The sequence below is a fragment of the Rosa chinensis genome, chromosome 3, assembly GCF_002994745.2.
Source record: "Rosa chinensis cultivar Old Blush chromosome 3, RchiOBHm-V2, whole genome shotgun sequence".
Classification (NCBI taxonomy): Eukaryota; Viridiplantae; Streptophyta; class Magnoliopsida; order Rosales; family Rosaceae; genus Rosa; species Rosa chinensis.
The window spans coordinates 25,778,639-25,797,317 of record NC_037090.1 but is presented as its reverse complement, the minus strand read 5'-3'; the positions used below and the strand labels follow the sequence as shown (position 1 = coordinate 25,797,317).

At 37.0% G+C, this 18,679-nt stretch overlaps 1 long non-coding RNA gene across 3 annotated transcripts; it reads right to left on the bottom strand.

Moving 5' to 3' along the window:
• Positions 1-15,002: 15,002 nt before the first annotated feature.
• LOC112193415 lies at positions 15,003-17,404 on the bottom strand. 3 transcript variants are annotated; one of them, XR_005808957.1, is made up of 4 exons: positions 16,853-17,404; positions 15,604-16,758; positions 15,416-15,493; positions 15,003-15,238 (listed from the first exon to the last, which is right to left on the bottom strand). It is a non-coding gene; the product is annotated as an uncharacterized LOC112193415 (long non-coding RNA). The 3 variants fall into 3 exon arrangements; XR_005808956.1 differs by having other exon boundaries at positions 15,604-16,754; XR_002933892.2 differs by having other exon boundaries at positions 15,604-17,404.
• Between the last annotated feature and the right edge of the window lie 1,275 nt (positions 17,405-18,679).

Here is an 18,679-nt window from a genome sequence, read left to right as displayed (position 1 = left end):
TTTAACTTTTACATGGAAGTGATCCGATATGTGGGTATAACTCAATCAATTACTATACTTTTTAGGTATATATGATCATCATTGGTAACTTGGTTATTATACTTTCTGGTTCTTAGCTTTGATATCATCATGAGTGTACGAATGAATTCTTATTCCTTGAGTGAACTAGTGTTGTAAAAAAGTTGAATTGCACAAAGTTGCTTGCTAGCTACTCCAATATTTCATCATTATAGGCAATCGATTGATTGATCGATCTCATGCAGCCATCGACCATATGCACATGACGACAAGAGTCGATGACTTCATAATTAACTAATCAATAATTATCTATATCTCAATTAATTCACCGATAAACATGTAAATCAATTAATCTTATATAGTAATGAAGCTGCAAATTGATAATTTAATATATATAGTCTAGTATCATATTAGTTTGGAACTTTGGATCGATATGAACCATCCATGCACACTACACAACCATGTGAAGCCTGAAACCGCGCCTTCGAACATTCAAAAGAAGTTGATTTTTGGCTTCGAGTTCACTTCTTAACTGACATAAATGTATTCATCATTGGTAAAAGCGACGAGATTCTTACTCATAAGAAATGAGACATTTGGAAGCTTACTTTGCTTGCAATTAAAATAGCTAGATAGCTAGCAAGTTAAGCCTCGAGGAATATGTTGGAACTATTAAACAACGTTTCCCCATTCTAATCAAGTTCCTGGCTCTACGTCATTGCTATTAGACCATGCATCTTAAATTAAAGAACGGGGATCCTAATATCGAAAAGACTTAACCGGTGGTTGGTGCTTTATATAACTTGATATTAGAATCGGTTATTCATTTCAATCGCATCATTTTATTGGATTACATTTATCTAGCTTCTCAGGCTGGCCAGAGTTATCTCCTTTGCTCAAGGTCTCGCACAGTAAAGGGTGATTTATTACTAACTTGTGCTTTTGAGAGAAGATGTTACACAGGTATAGCCGTATAGGTAATTAAGTTGACCGGACAATTAGATAAGATAAGAGTCGCTAATTTTGTTCCCTCTCAGTCTCAGAATCCATTATTAGAAGTTAGAACATGAAAGAGACAAAGAAATTTGCGTTAATTAAAAATATCTCCTACGTGTGTTTTCATTTTTAAAATCTGCTGAGCAAACTGAATCTGGGTAATATGGCAGCTGGTTTTGTGTTCACGGCACATGGATTGACTGAGTGTAACATTTAGCTTGGCTGCCTGCCTTGAAGAACTGCTTAATTAGCTGGAAACTAATTGGAATCTAGCTAGCTACGTAACTATTATTAGGTTGCAACAAGATACCAATTAAGATACTCAACAGGGCTTGAAGCTCGTGGTGAATCTTGTTATATATGAAACTGATTAATATATGATCATAATTAAGGGACTAATTCAACTAGTTCAGAAACTAACTAGTATATTATACACTAGTGGCGATGCATTACTAATCAGTACATAGTAGACGTAGAAGTAGACGTAGACATAGACATGGCCAAAGACAGTAGTCAAGCTCGGATTGCTTAGTTTTGTTTTGTTGAGAGATTGCTTATTATTAATTTAAGACTCACTCTAAAAGATAGCTTGCTAAAGGAATCAATATTGATGCTTCCTTTATGTACATATTCTCCTGTGTGTTTCTTTATTCCAAAACCTCTTTGCTTGCTTTCACATTTGTGGTGAGGGGGAAGGGGAAATCAACTTTAGCAGGGCCATTTTGGTTCTTTTGGTCTCCTGCGTTCTTATATATGGACTTACTTTACATAAAAGTGAATTAACTCCTGGAACTTCCATGTGGATATTATTCTCTTTTTATCTATATAGGATAGGATTAGTTACTACTTACACACTCGAACTTACTTTGACAGAATAGGGTACTGTTAAACACATCAAAAAAAGAAAGAAAAAAGAATTAGGGTTCTGTTACCAGAAAGGGTTAGGGATCTAGGGTTAATGTAACTTAATGAACTGGTTATGTTATTTGATTGTGGACAAAAGACTAAGATTAGGATTAAGTGATGAGCATTGAAAAGTTTGCATCTGATGATTAGATGAAAGATGAGTTGGCTGTTGTTTTTTGTGCTCTCGATCATATATATATATATATATATATATATATATATATATATATATGTCGGAGATTCGATATAAAAACATATGGAAGTCTCTGATTTCTGCGTGCCTGCTGCACATGTTTATTTGTCTTCTAATATTATTTTGATTGTGGTCCAAGAAAGTGATTGAGGATGAAATGTGTTTAGGTCGTGATTTTCGTGCCAAGTTTTAAGTTGCAAGAGCTTAAAAAAAGGGTCGATCTGGTGGATCTATATAAATGTCCTTCTGTACTTGAATTTATAAGTGATACAGTATCTTGATTGTTTGGATTTTGCATTTATATGTAAAATTACCCACAATATCATAATAAAATCAGTGAAGAATTCAGGAAACTTCAACAAATTAAATAGATCAGGATAAGAATAGGAGTTGGTGAGTGTGAATGTGTAACCGAGATCCTCACAAATTATTGAGTAGAAGATCTTGAAAGTGAAATGTGATATCTGAACATGTCCAAAGTATAGTTAAGTCTCTCCTAGCTAGTTGTAATTTTGATAATACCCCCCAACAATATAAAATACTTCTGTTTTACAAACCTGTGTCAGTTTATTTCTAAAATAATTTACCCATAAAAAGAGAAGTTATATATGTAGCTCATCGATGCTTGCATTATATTTAAGAGATCCATGTTGCTTCTACCAATTTAATATGAATGAATAAATCTTTATACCGCATATCTTGTTTTTGGACAGATTTACTATACACGGTTATTTGCTATACATCTCCTTTTCATCATTCAGCAATACTAAATATATATATATATATATATGTGTATATATATTTTCTTGCCAAGAGCGCCACATTCTTTCAAGAAGAAAGGTGGCTTCAAAGGCATTGCAGCACGAGCAAGGCATCAAAATTTGGTAGCATCAATTTAATCTCATAACTAATAGCTCCTTCTACATTTAGGTCTGGTACGTCAGAGCGTTGCCATACAAAGGATGCATAACGTTCGCAGAAGTATTTTGCACTTCTAAATCACTTGAGGCATGTAGCACAGTAAGTGCTTCTGCTGCATGCGGGAGAGTGAGAACAAAAAGAGGGTGCACCACCAGCCCCATGTAAGAGAGAGTTCCAGGCAGGAGCATCTCCACTCACTTCATCACCGCTCTGACTCCAGATTCTGCTTCGGAGTACATGCATATTCTACGTGAACATTGAGTTTCAGTCTGGGAACGAGTCGGGTAGACCATCAACGACCTTATGAGCTAAAGAACTTGATTAATTTCTGGCCGGGCATGCAGTATGATACCAGCACACCATTCTTTGTCATCCGACAAGACACATGCTCCACGTTTTTCTACCGTCAAATTTTATCCAAGTATGACATGCTATTTTTACCTGATATAACAATAGGAAAACTCAAATTATGACATATACACAGGTACATAATAGAATGTTTGACTAAATACATGAAAGATTAACTACGTCATGAATATAAGAGTCGTCTAGGGTACCTTGATATATGCTATATATATATATATATATATATATATATATATATTTTAATAAATTAATTTAGTGGAAACATATTGAACTAGTTAACAGGTTTTAAGTGTTGACATGTATCATTTAATTAATAGTAATTCAGTGAGCCTAAGTTAGAAGGTTTTTAAAATTATTATTTTTTTTAAAAAGGAAAAAAAAAAAAACGTAATTGTCAATTGATAATCAAACATTCTCTTCTCTTCTCTTCTCTTCTCTTTCTCAATGCATTTCCGCATATAATACTTCATCCTACAAAACTTAGTCTAGCGCCGCATGCAAACGACTAGGCCAAACATTGACAAGATCCCTTTCGTCCGGCGGTGCTCCGGCGTTGGCACGGGGGTTGCCTTGCCAATGTTTGTGAGGTTGCCGAACGAGTGATGTTGACATATGCTCCATGGTTTTCTAGATTGCTTTACTCAGTTTTGATAGTGATCGGTGTTTGATTTAGTTTTCAGCGCATCTCTGTGATTTGGATGATCGGTGGTTGTCGACACCGTCTTTCAAGAACGATGAAGGCTGCGCAGGATGGTTGTGGTAGCGTGGGCGTCATCTATGGAGGTCAATGTAGCGTATTGGGATGCAGGAGATCTTGGTATGTTTTTGGATTCAGATTTGGCTGCTTTAGGTCTCGCTGGTTTCTCTCTAGGTGATGGCGACGCAGTGGCCATGGTGTAGTTGGAAGTGGGGCAACGGTGGCACACTTGCAGCGAGCGGCAGTGGTGGATCGTCTGTGGTGTGCGTGGGGCATGTTTGAACAGGGATGTGAGGGCTGGGTTTGGGCTAAAAAGTTGTTTGGGCCTAGGACTGCTTTCTTTTGGGCCTAGTGGGCTGCTGTGAATTTAGCTAGTTTTAGTTTATTTTCAGTAATTCCCTTTTTTTTTTAAGGGAGCTATGCTTGTTAGTTCCTTAGAGTGTGTTTGGATGAGGGGAAAAATGATGGAATTTAATTGAAAGTGAGGATTTCATAATTCCTAATAGCCAATTCCCTCGTTTGGCATTATCAGATTGGAAATTTTAAATTTCGTTGTGAAGAAAACGAAGGATTTCATTATTTAAATTCTTCACTTCAATTTCCATCAAAATAAGTGTCATTTACGAATTCTTTTCCGGTATTCAATTTTCATTTCCAAAACAAGGTTTTTTTCTATTTTATTTTTTATTTGTTTTAAACTTTCTTAATTTATTACACATTTCAAATCCTAAATAGATACAACCAAACAATAGAAATTGCAGCTAATGGAATTTTAGATTGATGGAGTTAAAGATTTTATCATTTATAAATTCCTATTGATTTCATAATTTTCTCATCCAAACGCACCCTTAATGAGCGCTAATGGGTGTAGTTAAAGTGGTTTTCAACCTGCAGATTATGATGTTTCTTTTTAGAGTTTTTCTATTGGAATCTCCAAATTTTACTCACTTGACCTCTATGCTTTTTACACTTCTTATCAAATTTTCAAATACTAGGAGTAACACTAGATTCGTATATGTCGTGTGTTGATTCCAATTGAGTAGCAAAATGTTTTCTTGAATTACATGTGACTCAAACCCTAGGTTTAGCAAGACTACCAATGTACTTGTGACCCTAGATTTATCCAAACCCTTTTCTTGCTTAATGATTTTGATATGTTAAACTTAGCGAGCTTGTGTCTAGGTTGCATAATCGGAAATAGATTAAGTGGTGAGCTTGTATTCACTTAATGAGGAACTAAGAAAGCGTAATGGGTTAATTCGAGCTTGTGAGTTAACTTCGGGTAAATTCAATTGAGAATTAAGATTCCATAACTGAGCTTTAATATGATTGAGTGTATTTGGTGGTAGAGAATGAGTCCTTAGCTTTGTTTCTGTCAATAGTTTTAAAGTTATAAAATCTGTTTCTGCTTTGTTATCTTACTGTGTTCAGTTTTACGTGAATTATTTCATATACCAAATCAACTCCGATTATTCTGAAATTTTTTATTCGTGTTATTCAATATGTCTTTAGTATCCTATAAAATTTATAGAAAATTCCATTGAGTCTAGGTTAGTTAATTAATTTATTTTCGTTAACTGTTCAGTAGCATGATTTAGAGTAGTTTGTGACATATCTTTACCAGTTTAGGAACAATCTTCAGCGGGTAATGACCCTTGCTTGATCACTATATTACCAACGATGATATTTGAGTGCAAGGTTTAAGTTGTAGATCCTTTAGACGTATCAATTTTTGGCGCCGTGTCGCCGGGGATTGTTTTCCTTGATTGTTAATCTGTTTTATTTTTGTGCATGTTTTTCAATTTTGTAATATACTAACTTAGTTTTTGTTTTGTTTTATTTGCGGACTGCAATACCAAGGTTATTTTGAGCAAGCTACTATAATGTGGGAGGATCCCAACTCAAGCATTTACAACAATGGTTGGACTAATGCTAACTCTTCATGGAATCCGCAAGCGTTCAACTCATGGCAGCCTTATCAAGTCCCTATGTATGATCCTTATCATCACAATATGGATTCATTCATGCGGCCGTCATACCAAGATCAAGTATCAGTCCTATTGGTTGATCCAATGAAGCCCTCCCTTGAGGCAATTGTACAAGCATTTGCGAAAAGTGCGGAAGAATCATCAAGGAATATGGACAAAGCCGTGGAGAATATTAAGCAACATATCCAGCAAATTATTAATTCTTTGAACCAAGAAACAGAGGAGCGGGAAACACAATGTTGGGTTCAAGAGTCATATCATGAGGTGTTGACGAGTGAGGAAGAAGATTGGGCAGAAGCTAATGAGCCTTTGGAGGCCAAGGTACTTATGGAGTGCCCTCCTACACCTACGACAACTTTAGGGCAGTCCCTTGAAGTCACGGCCTTACCTCAACCTCATAATGTATTCCATGAGTCAATTTTGGATGAGGATGAGGATACAGATTTGGATGAGCCCTATGAAAAGAAACTTGAGGTTGGGACGTGTGAAGATGATGTGTTATACTATACAACTAAGCTTGAAGCATATGAAGATAGTGATATTGAAGAGTCCTTGATAGGTGAGGAATTTTACATTAAAGAAAGTAAGGTTCAACTTCATGCGAATGAGTACCAAGTGCCGGAAGCAGTCATCATAGCTCATAAAGATCAAGAATACAAGGATGACATGGAGGATTGGTTAGAAGAGGAGTCCAGCAAATCTCCTATAGACGGGCTTCTAATTCTATCACATGCCCGACCACCTGACCATTACTTGCCACATTCGAGCTTACATTTGTTCCCTCCATACAAGAAACTCTTGAGTTTGTTGATCATGTGGAGATGGTGACAGTTGAATATCCCAATTCTAGTAAGAAGATTCTTTTGGCCGTGCTTGTGGGACATAAGAAGAGAACGAGACAATGGAAGAAGAGAAAGAAAATGAGAAAGTTGAAATCCTATCTTTCCATTGTTACCAAGGAGCACAAGTTGCTTAAAAGGGATCACCTAGCATCTTTGAAAAAGGTCAAGCATCTCATGGAACCAAGACCAAAACCTCATGATTACTCTTGAAGAATTGGCCCGGCCGTCAGGCTGAGGACGTTAAACCAAGCGCTTCTTGGGAGGCAACCCAATGAATGAAGGAGGAAGATTGCGGTATTTTTCTAAGGGATGTTTTCATTATTCTTTTCTTCTCTTTCTTTGCTTCTTGTTTTGTTCGGTTTTATGTTTTTGTGTGCGTGTGCAGGTCTCATAGTTGAGAATGCTTTAGAGTCACTTTTTATCAAACCAGTTTTTTTTTCTTTTTTTGATGCCCAGATTTCAGTCCACTTTGAACAGCCGTCGTTCACAGCTCTTTGGAACCAACAGACGTACCATATATGGATCAAAAGCCCCAGGTGTCTATTTCCTAATGGCTTTGGTAGATCTCAATTTCAAGTTTCACAACGTCTGCAATTTCCAGTTGAGTACAGGAGGGTCGAAACAGAAAAGCAGAAAACTGGGCATCAGAGCCACATAAACTGCAAAACAGGGGATACTTCCGGGAGTCCAAATGAGACAAAACTTATTTGGATTTGAAGCCCCGGATGTCTACTTCACTCATACCAAAGGGAATGTGACCCCTGTAGCTTCCTGTATGCAGGTTTGAATGGACGAAGGTCATTCTGTCAGCATTTTGCCAGTTTTCTGTAATTTTTTTGCTAACTTTGCAGGTCTCTAGTTTCTACATCTCTTGGAGTTGGAATGCGTGCCACATATGTATGGAAAGCCCTGAATATGAACTTTCATCTCCAAGTGGAACTTTTGGATTCTAGTTCTTACTGGATGAGCTATGAACCTCGGAAGTAGGGCTGCTGCAAGGTTTTAGCTGAAATTAGTTTTTGAAAAGTGATGTTTCCTATTGACTTTGAGCATTATTGGAGTATCTTTGAGCGCATTTGGCATGTAGCTTACCCTAGAAATTCAAGGCTTATAGCCTTGAGGTTGATATCCAAAGATCATTAGCATTGGGAGGTCTACAAAAGGGAGCATTCTCTACTCTTCTTAACTACGTTTGTTTTTGTTGTGTTTTCCTCTTTCCTTCTATACTTAACTATATTGTTGCATGATTATATCTAGATCAAACATTGAGGACAATGTTTAGTTTAAGTGTGGGGGGAAGGAATTTGAACTTTTTGTTATTTTCAATAATAAAAAAAAAAGGAAAAAAAAAAAAAAGAGTCTAGTTCTTAGGTTTATTTTCTGTTGAGTCTTTAGGGTTCTTCCAAACACTATGATGAGTCTGAACTTTTCGGAAATTTATTATGGTCACAAAACGATTGCAAGCATGTGTTAGATTCTTGATTTCAAGTAATTGTTAATGGATTTTTATGATTATTGTGCTTGACTTATGTGCATTGATGGTTAGGCTAGTGTGATACTTGAGAATTGATTGATGCATGCTAGGACAAGTTAAACTTAATTTTAACCCTTGTGAGCGTTTGATCCTATATATGTGCTTTTCTTTTTTGAGTGATTTTATTAGATCATCCTATTTTCTTGACGAGGGATTGTTGATTTCACATGTCATTTCATCTTGACTATGCATATTGACCGTAGCTTTTAATGTAACTAGAGAATGCTAGAACTCATCTTTCATGCCTGTCGAGACTTTTTGCCAATCTGATGCTTGAACCTCTGAAGGGATATAGACACTAGGATTTACCACCATAGCCAAATTAACCTGTGTCCCTTTTATGCACACAAGTTGTGCAACCCCCTAGATAAACCCACTTGAGCCTTCGTTGAGCCTTTTTCTTTCATCACCCACAAATTCCTTAACCCTGAGCTTAGTATAGATGTATCCTCACCCTATCCTACGGAATTAGTGGAGCAATCTTTAGAGAGATACTTATGTTCAAGGTACTTTTGTAATCAAGTGTGGGGGTAAGACTTGTCCATAAAAAAAAAAAATATGTATGCCTAAGAAGAAGAAAAAAATGAAGAAAGAAAATAAGTATACGGCAAAAGAGAAAAAAAAAAAGTGTGTATGGATTTTAGTCCCCCTTTGTGAATAAGGAGTTTATTTTGAGTTGAAGGCCTGTTCAAGAAAATTTGGCCTTTGTCCTATTTCACAAGTGTTAGAAGAAAGGTTTAGAATGAAGCATAGGCCCAAGAAGATGTCATCTGGCCTTGAAAAAAATTGCTTGCTTCATGTGTTCGAAGATTGATTACCTTGAGGAGTTTCAAGATTTTGTTATCTCTTATGTTCTTCTAGTGCTCCACTACGTTCTTTAGGATCTTTGTTATTCCCTATCCTTTCTTTCTTTTAACCTTAACCCTTGGCCCCATTACAACCCTGAATAAAAGACCTATTTGATCATTGGGGACGGTAATTGGTCAGTGGAGATTTGTGCATGGAGATGAGCCTATGGCTTGGGTTCATTTGGTCTTATGCTAGTGTCGTTCGTGAAATCTAAGTAAGAAAAAAATATATTCATAAAGAGCCTTCTTTGTCATGTTATCTACGTGAGCTTTTTGTTGTCAATATATTATCAATTCTCTCACGTAGCAATACTTAGGATTGTGTGCACTGAGTCAGAAAATCATGAGTGAAAAGAATTGAGAGCATCTTTGTGAGAAATTAAGTGAACACTTGTTTGAACCATGAGAAAGTTGGTTCTCATTTGTTGCATTGGTTTGATTGTCCTTGCATTATACTTTGAGCATGATGGTTATCAAAATAAATTAGCTCTTAAGTGAAGTTGTGAATTCTGATATGTGACTGCTTGAATTTTGTTAATCATACTAGTGGGCATTATAATTTCTCTGAGATGTTTGGAAGACATTAGGTCCGTGTCCTTTGTTATAGTAGTTAGTTTCTTTTGTTTTGCTCGAAGACTTGCAAAAATTAAGTGTGGGGGAATTTGATAAGCTCATAAACGTACGTGATTTTGTATTGATTTCTTCATGTTTTCTTAGCTAGTTTTCCATCTATTTGAGTCATTTACTTTGTTTTTATGTTTTGTAGGTGTTATGGAGCAAAGTAGAAGAAAGGAAGCTAAATCAGTAAATCTGCCTGTGAAGATCAGTCAACTTCGACATGAAACTGAGAGCCGTTTAGAATGAACTAGACAGTGAGTTTTATATGCTTGGAAAGCCTTGGATGTCTAGTTTTCAGAACTTTTAACGGTTCATTTATATCATTTTTCTACAAGAAGTTATGGCCGATTTAGTACAGCAAGGTCGGGCAGTCCGAGAATCTGACACTATGCCAAAAACTGCATCACACTACACTTTTTAGACAACGAAAAAAAAATTTCCGTTGTGTGATCACTGAAACTGCTTCACACAACAGGTTTAATGAGATTTGCGTTGTATAAGGAGGTCGTACATCAATTTTTTTGGGTCCAAGATTATTGTACAACAGTTTTAAGGATTTGTCTGTTGTCTGAATGTAAAAAAAAATTCCCCCTCACCTTGCTCAAATTTGGGTCGAAATTTTGACTCACCTTGCACAACAGTATTGTTGTATATGTTGTATGAGAGTAAGTTGCAAAACAACATACAACGCATTTTTTTGTTTCCGTTGTGCAAGTTTGGAAGAAAATCACATGTACCCCAAAATGTGAGTGAGTAGCCCCAAAAAGGCCAATATTTGAGTGAAATGCTGATACACGATTTAAGCTCCTACAACGGAATGACTTATTTGTGTTGTCTGAATGAGAAATGTATGTCCCTAACGTCAAAACTGCTTCTTTGATTGCACATAGGCGGGAATTTTCCCTCCTTGCTCCCTTAACTCAAATTTAACATGTACATGATCAGACAACTTAATTTCATACATGCGTTGTGTGAAAAAGTTTTTTTTTTAAAAAAAAAAAAAGCCCGCCTTTAGTTAGGGCCTTAGTGACTTTGTCTCCCCACTCAGCTTGCACAAAGTAACTCTGCCTTCAGGCCCCTCTTCTTGTTCGTGTCTATCTCTTAGAAGCCAACCATTTCCTCTCTCATCTCTCCTCACCTGCAAACCAAAAAGGAAGAAACCCAAAGTTTTGATTCTAAGCAACATCACCACAAAGGTAATTCCCTCTTCTCATTCTCTAGATTTAGTCTCTTCGCCCCATTCTACCATGTTTTAATTTCCTGATTAGGCTAAAACGCCTGAAACTCGATCTGACCTAAAAGTTTTCGACTAAAGCTCGCCTCTCTCTCTCTCTCTCTCTCTCTCTCTCTCTCTCTCTCTCTCTCTCTCTCTCTCTCTCTCTCCTGCAGCCCCGCTCTCCTCTCTCTCTCTCTGTGTCTCTCTCAGGAACGGCCGCACGACGCCTTTTCTTTCTTCGACGGTGACGCCGTGATGGATTGACGGTGCGCGGTGAGTCTGGGTTTTTGTTTCTCTTAATTTCTGCTTCGGGGTCTTCACTCTTCAATCGATTTATGGCTTCCTCTTAATTTCTTCTTCTGGGTATTCAATTTTCAGTCTTCAAGTCTGGGTTTGGCTCGAACTCTACTAGGTGAAGCAGCTTCGATTTCAGTTTTCGACTCAATTTCGGAAACTTCAAGCTTGGTAAGTTGCTGCCATCTTTCTTGCTTCGATTTCTGGGTTCGAATTGCATCTCTTACTTTTGCTATACGCTATACATATGACTGATATGAGATTAAAATTGGATATGTGATCTGTTTTGTCCTTCTGGATTTTTGGGTTCGAATTGCATCTGTCACTTTTTGCCTTTCTGTTTTGACTTTTGACTTGAAAATTTGAAATTTAGTTGCATTTGTTGGTTTCAGTTTTGCTGTTCATATGTTTCTGAACAAAATTAGATTTGTTTAATGGTTTTCGCCTCATAATAATTAGGTCCAAGCTCTGAATTTTTGTTTAATATTGTAAATGCACTACTAGATATTGAGATTTATATAAGTTCTACCTGCAGGTGGTGTGGTTGAAGGTTGAATTATGCAAGCTGCTGGTGGGTAAAAGATCTGCTGAACTCAAGTTAATAGTTTCTCTCATGTTATAGTTTCTTAATACATGTTCCTTTTTTGTAGTGGTCCTTATTGGCTTATTCTAAATAGCTTTTCATTTTTCAGTATTCTTTTATCACTACAAGAAAATCTGGCATTAGTGACCAAATTGTCAGTGACCACATCAATGTTGGTCACAAATACTATTGAATTAGTGACCACTATTACTAGCTGCTCACTAACACTTTTAGAACTAACTAAATTCATTTACCCACATATTGTTGAATTTTTAATGACGAAAAGTTCAGTATTAGTGACCATTTATGTTGGGTCATTGATGTTTCTAGACTTCATAACATGTGATTTTGGTTTAGTGACCAAAACCTTTCAGCTGAACAAATCCCTCCAATTTTTTCTCTTAAACTCTAGAATAGGCGGGTTCGTTTCAAAATGAACGTGGTTTTATTTTGCAAGCGCGGCATTCAAACGCGCTAAGTCTTACAAATTTATACCCAAAAAAAAAAAAACACCGAGAGACAGGCCCTCTTTATCTTCATCGTCCTCTCGCGAACATAACCTGCCGCCTGATAAATACTCCACACTCCACCCCACCCCTTCACCATTTCTCTCTGCACATTTCCCAATGGCCGAGTCCTCCGCCAAGCACTGTTCAGATTTCGGTAACTGCCGCGACGGCGTCGTTCCGCACATGAACAAGAACCCCCTCAAGTTTCATCTCCAGAAGCTCAGCCTTGAGCTCACTTGGCCTCTCTAGTTGGTATCCGCCTCTCCTCTCTGTCTTCGATTTCATCAGAAACCAACAGATCTTTGATTTTTGTGTTTCCGGCGATCTGAATCTGAGTCTTGATATTTGATTTTGTTGTTGAATTGCAGCCTAGGGTTTTTTAATCGGCCGCTTCCATGCAATCACATATTCTGCAAGTTCGATTCTTTCTTCGATTGACATGATTTTCAAAGTTCTGATCTTTTTCTTGCTTTGGGTTTTACTTGCAGCACCTGTGTACCCAATCGGACCAATTTTGGAGCAGAGTGCCCTCTGTGTAATATCCAAGTTCCCCGTCAAGGTATGTGTGTTGATGCCCTTGATTAGGGTTTTATGGTTGGAGATGGTAATTTTCCCTAAAAATTTGATCTTTAGGTCTGAAGTTGTTATCTTGATCTAGGTATAGCTGTAAATGCCTTTGATTAGGTTTCTGGGTGAGAAATAGTAATTTTGCATAAAGCCTATTGTATGAGAAGTGATTTTTATTGTCCTCTGTGCATAGTGTGAAGGGATTTCTAGAAATAGAGTAGCTTGAGCACGGCTTAGTCTACTGGAGTATCATTAAAATGAGATCTAATGATTGACATATATTAACTAAAAACCTCACTTAATTTCAAAATATAAATAAAATGAATACGAAAGTAGTCAAGATTATTTAGATTTTAGGTAGTATTGTACGAATATGTATTCAGAAGTCATTACCTAAGATGGCTCTTTGTGTGAGTGAACAAAAGGGGAAGACAAATTTTTTTTTATGCAAATGGGAAGGGCTGTTTTCAAAATAGAGGTTCTATCCTCAGAGAGTGTGCCTAGACTTTAGCTCTTGGGTTTGCGGGTCTCAAAGCTTGAGATCTAAACCGTAAACCACAAGTGATGTACGAGACCCTTAAAAAGCTTTAAATGATTATTATGTGTTTAGGGTTTTTGATCAAACAGTGTTAGCCGTTAGGTCTTGTTTAATGATACCCAACGGCAACCCGTGTTTATTTCAGGAAACTATAATCCCTAGTCTTACAAATTTATACCCTACAACAAAAAAATACATAATTCCTAGTTCACCGAGACACAGACCCTCTTTATCTTCATCGTCCTCCTCCCTCACTCCTCTTCTCGCGAACATAACCCTCAACCCCTTTGCTTCATCATCCAGTGCTTAAATTTGTAATACTGTTGACCTTGATAGTTACCTTGTATTCACTTTCCAGAGACTTTGGTAACAAGTTGGGCATGTATCTATAATTTTAGTTGCCTACCTTTGTATTAGCTAGTAGCTTTTCTCTTTTCTTCCTCTGTTGTTCTGGAGTTATGACCTATATGTTTTTTTTTTTTTTGTTCATTATTTTTTGAACTGACATTGTGCATCTACTTTTCTGGATATTGACTCCCATAATTTGATAGTGTTTTGTTATTTTAGGTTACATGTTTCCAGGTAATTGGTGTTTCTTTTGTTAATTGAAGTTTATATGATTCAGTTGTTCATGTGTGGAATTTGGTTTTGTTTTGTAGCCTGTGCTTTTACTGACCATGATTACTCTTTTGTTATTTGCCTTTTACTGGTCCTGTATCATTTCAATGTGCACGCAGATGGATTTGTTGAGAAGCATCTATATGATTAATAATTTTAAATTCTGACTATTCTTTCAGTTAATCATTTGTAGTTTCTGTTCTTACATTCCTGAAATATACTAACTGACACTGTTTGTTAACTTCCAGTTTCAAGTAACACTACACCAATAAATGAATCAGACGACAGTTTTTCACTGTCGTCTGATAAGGCCCTCTGCTGTTGTCTATCTCAATGCCGTCTGATGGATAATCAGACAACAGCACGTAACTGTCGTCTGAGAAAATTTTGCACAACATCAGCGGCTTACATGACTGTTGTCTGAACACCAGAAAGAACAACAGGGGCTTATATTCTTACTGTTGTCTGAAGGCTGTGTCAGACAACAAGTGCTTATATGTTTGCTGTTGTCTGAAGGCTGGGTCAGACAACATGTAGCTGAAAATCCCATTGTCTATCCATTATTGATATTATAGGTTTCTCCAAAAAACTGTTGTTTGTTGTTTTGCCAGACGATGGCTTTTTCATTCTTTTTGTCCTTAAAAGTATTATAGTTAGATAGCTCATACAATAGTTTTTGCTAGGCATTTTATGATGATCAATTATTGGACAATAGTTTTTAGATGGAATATAATGGTTTGAGAGACATGCATTCAAATGGCCTACATTTTGCATATATGGAATCCAAATGAGAACACATTCAAAAGAGATTCATTTATGTAAAGATCTGATACATTCATCCATATATTCAACAAAGTCATTCCATCCCGGAATTGTTATAAACTACTCAGAGAAAGACAGGAGCCATGACCACCATTTTTGTAGCAAGCATTTTAATAAGGACATGAAGTGACGGTCCAGCTGTGTCTTTGAATGGGTCTCCCACTCTGCAAAACAAACAAGAGGATATCATTTTTGAGAATTCAGAGACTGGTAAATGATTAACAGAATATTAGATAAATCATAATGACGAAAACAATAAGAACTTGGTCAAATCTGCTGCCATGCCACAGTACCACTAGACATCTCCAAATTAACAGAAAAAGGAGGACAACAGGACTTACATGTCTCCTGTAATTGCACCCTTATGACAATCACTTCCTTTGCCTCCGGATAGTATCCAAATATTCAGAACGCAATACCTGCAAGGGATTCAAGCAATAATTATTCCTTCATGATCTAATTAATATGGAAGCAACAACAAACTTATCTCCACTCCATGCCCAAATTTATAAAAACATAATTGACCCACCAACTGCTATAGGTGAAATAATAGCCAAGGCACCAGGTTTTATCATCTCCCTCAAAGATGCAGATGCTACAATAGCAACACAACGTGCATAATCTGGGTTCTCCTTATATTCTTGCAGCAACATGTCAGAAAAGGCATTACTAAAAGGAATGCAAAACATCAAAAATTCACACTGTACCTTGAGCAATAGGTGAATAGGCAATCGAAGTGATCCCAAGTTCGTCACATGTAGCCTTATCTCCATTCTCCTCTAGTGCCTTGTATATGAGACTATAATTCACTTGCTTTGATGCTAGTGGGATACCTGTCTTTTAGAGTTTCTCGTATGCATCATGCAATCTCTTTTCTAAAATAAGGAACTTTATGCATCATGTTCTAATTAATTAAGGAGGGCATGCAGTTTCGTAAAATTGATATCTTTCCAATGTGCCAATATCTTCTATACTTACTAAACTAAAGAAGAGAATAAAATAGACAAGCTGCTTATACTGTAGAGAAAGTATTTCATTGTTCATAAGAACAAAACAATAGACTTGTCTTTCTTTGGAAAAAGCACAAGATAATATATAGAAGTCATAGAACCATGATAACTAGCTACTAGCTGCCACTACGAGCTGTGATGAGAGGAAGACAAGTACTTTTGTAGTTGCAATTTCCACCAACAGAAGCCACACTACAGTGGTGATAATAACCAGGATGTTTTGGAATCCTTCTTTCATTTCTTTCTTCACTTTTTATTCTTGCAGTTATTGTGATAGGTTTATCAAACAAAATTCCATCAAGTACAAATTTAAGTATTTCTCCATGTGCATACATAACAAGGAATTCCTTCATGAATAACTGCCCTGCTATATTTGCTTTTAGATTGAAAGATGTGATCAATGTATAAATTACATGCTACAGAAACAAAACAAAAGTCCTCCATAAGAAAAATAAGAACTACAACTTCTGGAAGTCAAGAGACATAATAAGATAAATGTCTTACCACCCACTTTGTTAGAGTTTTCCTATCGACTTGTCCAGTCTTTTTTATGTCAATTAGTGGCCACACAAGCTCCACTTCTTCCTCGATCATGAAACAGTGATACATTGGGTACCTGAATTATTCGATCCTCGATCCAGACCCAATAACACCCCCAAATCCAAAGTTACTGACTTACAAAACCACAAACCCATTGATATATACATGAAACTGAGCATTATTTCAATCAAAATTACAAGAATTGAAGCCCTGGAAATGGAGTCGTACCATGTGGGTCCCCGGCTCGCGGATCTGGAACTCATACTGGATGACCGCTGGAAAACCCTAGCGGTTTGGTAAATTTGGGGGGAATCGGGATTGGGGTTTTGGTTTCAGAGTGAAATTGAGCGATCTGAAATGGACGAGTCCAGAATGAAGTGGCCGCCATCGTCGAAGGTGGAGTCCACGTTGGAGCCGTAGTCGAAGACGTTGTCGACAGGAGAGAAGTCGGAGAGGGCGCGGGAGAGGGTAGAGAGAGAGAGAGCGTGAGGTTTGTGTAGGGAAACGCCATCGGAAATTCGAAGGTGGAAGATCCGACGATTACACGGGTAGGGGAATTTCGATGTTTGCTATGATGGATTGAGAGGGAGGACGAGAGAGACAGGTTTTGGGAGAGTTTTTTTTGTTTCTTTGTTTTCTTTTCTCAGCTCAATCTCGTGGGTTTTCATAGCAAACTTCAAAAAGAGGGAAGAGATGCACAACGAGAGAGAGAGGTCAACTGAAAAATAGAGGCGGGCGAGCAAAATTGCAGTGCGAATATGTGTGGGAAGAAAAAGTGGGAAATTTAACTTTCAAACAAAAAATTAGGCGGGCTGAGCAAACTATTGAACCCTAAAACTCAGACAACATCAATTTCAATACATTGTCTAAAATAAAGTCACACAATAGACAACTGAAAAACTGTTGTGTGAATCAAAACAACAGGCGACATATTTTTCAACCATTGTATTAAGAGTAATTGCACAACAGAGAAGTAATAACTGTTGTGTGATTAAAAACAATCAGACAACATCTTTTATCCACCACTGTGTTAATCAACCTTGGACAACATCACATAATTACTGTTGTCTGAATTAATTCATTCAGACAACATCAAAAAAATCAACCATTGTCTGAAATGTTATTGCACAAGAGCAAAAAAAAAACTGTTGTTGGATTCGAAAACTTAGACGACAGAATATTTCTTGCTGTCGTCTGATTAATTCAGACGACAGTTAAAATGTTTGCTGTCGTCTGATATGTGTTGTCTGATTCCGAAATTGGTGTAGTGTAAGCTGCGTTTGAAATTCTGAGGGTCAAGGGCTGTATAAGTATCAGACAACCTTTCCAGCTACGTTTAGTAAAGGTTAGTATAATAATTTAAAGGCTAGTATACAAGGTTAGTATAACATACACAATAGTAAGCTGTATAATTCTGTTAGGTTAGTATACTAACAATGGCCTTTTATAAGTATCAAATTGGTGAAGATATTGTATCTGTTAGGTAAAAAACTTAGTTGCTGAAACTGCAATTGAACTTAGAATGAAATTATCACAGTTTAATTTTTCTGAACTATTGTAATTGTTGTTTACTTTTCTGTGTTCTCCTGATCATGGTAACCATTAAATCCCAAGCATTGCTCATTTCTCCATGCTCAGAAGTTAGGCAAAATTTACAGAACCACAGAGCACAAAATTTACATTATGTTGCTCTACACACGCACACACATATGTGCGCGTGCGCGCGTTTTCTGTAATATTTGAGTGATACTTCAGGAAGAGGATCTTGTTGAAAGGCCGTTCAAGAAGAAACAGATCAGGATCGAGTTTCCTGAATGGGGAAGAAGTGGGAGATTTGCTCCATTTGGAGGTAAGGTGGGTTTACATATTTTGTTCACAAGTAAAAGTGCTACAAGCCATTTTTTTTTCACCTTAAAAAGATCTATTCATCTGCAAATTGTGTGTATTAATTGCAACCATATCTGTGGTCTACCAGGTGTTGTTTAGCAGAGCAAATCTCACAATTGAAAGAGGAGAGAAACTGGCCATTATTGGCCCAAATGGATGTGGCAAGAG